Below are 2,903 nucleotides of genomic sequence, written 5' to 3'. Positions count from 1 at the left end.
CAGAGAAGGAACTTCCAAACTTTTCCAAGGACACTGGACCACAACATCCCACAGAGGAACCATCTCCAAATATCAGACTTTCTAAGTCGGGACGGATTGTAAGGTTCCCACTTCGATTCTTAGAGCAGTTGTCTCTATGGAGAATTAATCAAATATCATACCAGACATTGTAAAAAGTTTTTGTAATTATTTTGCATCATATCTTTTTTCATTCCAATATGTTTTTTTATTGTTTTATGTTAAGGATGTGCCTTTTTTTTTTAAAGAAAATTCCTTCATTACCATGTATTAATTCGTAACCATGTTACTGGTGGGGGAGTAGAGTAAAGGCAACAGTGATGAATCTAAATGGAATTTTTATATTTTATGAAGTTGCCAAGACCGTTAATAGTTATAGTTCATTGCTGATAACATGATGTAATATCTTTAAAATTTTATATTTTTTGTTTATTCTGTGGTAGCAAAGATGTGATGATTTTGAGGTGGCTGCTAAGCAGAAGTCAATAAAGAAGTCTTAAGCAGCCAAAGAGGCGTGTGTTCTTGGTGATTTAAAATTAGACTAAATATCGACAAGCATCTTTTGAGAACTGCCGCAAATATTACGTAATGGCAGTTATAAGACCATGATTATAAACTTCAAAGTTCTCTGTAGTCATTCAGCCTTGCCATTTCACTGAGGCTGTGTTGAATTTTCACTCTACATACTGCTCCCAAATTATCAAACAATAGCGATCTAAACTGTGTGCCTTGGTCAGTGATAATCCATGACGGAATGCTGAATCTCACAGTGTAGTGCTGGTAGAAGGCCTTTGCTACGTTTTCAGCTGTTATATCTTTGAGTGGTATGACTTCCATCCAGGATATAAAATGGTCAGTACAAGTCAAGCAACACAGCATACCATTAGAAGGAGGCAAAGATCTCATGAGGTCAATGTGTACAACACTGAAATGGTTGTCAGATTGTACAAATTTTTCGAACTGCGATTTTGTGTGACGAATACACAGGGTTTAGACCAATGTCACACATTATTTTTTATGTTTGTTCAAATAACTGTACTAATTAGCAGTTTCACTGTAATCCTCATGCCAGGGTGAGCTAAAAAATGAAAATGGAGAAATATTTGACAACGAAAAGCTTGAGCAATATAAAGTCTGATATTTGCAGTTGACATATCACAGGACAATGTTTTTCCTAATGGAAGTTGGTATGACTTGAAGTTTAAGGAGTTGTTCCCTGTTTAGGGTTGCTATGATTTTTAATCATGCAGCTAGCTCTTGGTGATTTCATCATAGTCCATTATTGTTACTTTATAAGCTGACATGAGGAAAATCAGAAGAAAACTCTGAAATGTATTGCAGTTATCTCACTGCTTTTCTTAATAGAATATGTGAGATGCTGTTCCAGTATAGTTGGAGAGCCTTTGCAAGTTTTTCATGTCCAGGAAGAATGCCAAGTGAACCGAAGCACGAATGGAAATTTAGATTGAGGAGAGAGGTATGCTAGGGTAGTTCCTGCAGTTGTGCACAGCCGCTGTACCAAGGTGACTTAGTGATTGGCGCATCTGCCTAATGAGCAGGAGACCTGGGATCCCCAGGGGGCCCACAGTTCCTTTTGTGGACACGTGTGTGGCGCGCACAGGGCCCCAAGCTATTGCAGTATCCTTCCTTTTACCAGACTGCATTACCGTTCCTGTTCATCTCCTTCCCTGTCCTTGCTCCTTTCTCTCTGCCCCCCCCCCCCTTCCCTCTTGGTGGACTTCTTTATATCGACCTGGCTATCCTCCCAGCTTTGTTTTTGGTATGTGCTATTGTTTAGTTTGCTGTTTCCATCTCATTTTCAGCGTTTTTGGTCCCCTTGATGTTTGACTTCCATTTCCAACGTTTTCCGTTCAGTGTGAGCCATTTGGAGACGAACTCCCACTCTAGTTTCCATTTTGGAGGCTACTCTTCCCCTCCCCTCCCCTCCCTTTTCCCCATGCACCCTGGCCCCCTTCCTGCTAGGTCACCAGCACAGTAGACAGTCCGTGTGGTGGGGCTGTTAAGTACCCACTTGGCTGAGCCCCATGAAAACACATGGATCACACTGCTAGTACCTGAGCTGTTAACGTCTCGTGTATGCCTAGGAGTCGATGCTCATCACTTTGGGGCATCAGATCTCCAAGCAATGGCCGCTGTGCAGTACCACTCTTGCTGTGGCTGGGTGGAGCCCACAGAGCGAGCCCATCGTGGGTGGTACTAGGGTGGACACCTTGCACATGAAGCGACAACAGGTCAACATCTTGGCCATTCTGTGGCCATCTCGAAGAGTGATAGAAGTCATGACACTCCTTCTTCTGATCCTTCAGCCTTCCCCTCCCTTGCCACCCACTGGGAAGAGGTTCAAATGGCTCTGAGCACTATGGGACTTACCATCTGAGGTTATCAGTCCCCTAGAACTTAGCACAACTTAAACCTAACTAACCTAAGGACATCACACACATCCATGCCCGAGGCAGGATTCGAACCTGCGACTGGAGCGGTCACGCAGTTCCAAACTGAAGCGCCTAGAACCGCTCGGCCACACACTGGGAAGAGGGTCAAGCTCGCCGGGTAAGAGGAAACCTTTCCCTCGGTTCCTGGTTTGTACCAGGACAGATGGCGAAAGTTTTACCATGACCAAGCCTTTGTTTTTCGTGGAGACGATTGAAGATAAGTATGTCGAAGTGGAATCCTTGAGTAAAATGTGGTCCAGTCCTTTGCTCATAAAGACATCTTCCGCTGCCCAGTCTGAAGTCCTGCATGCTTGTGACTATCTCGGTGACATCCCAGTCTACATCGCACCCCACAAATCTTTGAAGTTGGTACAGGGTATCATTCTCCACCGGGATCTTCATTTCCAAACTCACGAGGAGCTCCGTGCAAAC

Source organism: Schistocerca piceifrons, chromosome 1, assembly GCF_021461385.2.
Source record: "Schistocerca piceifrons isolate TAMUIC-IGC-003096 chromosome 1, iqSchPice1.1, whole genome shotgun sequence".
Lineage (NCBI taxonomy): Eukaryota > Metazoa > Arthropoda > Insecta > Orthoptera > Acrididae > Schistocerca > Schistocerca piceifrons.
This window is presented reverse-complemented; position numbering follows the sequence as displayed.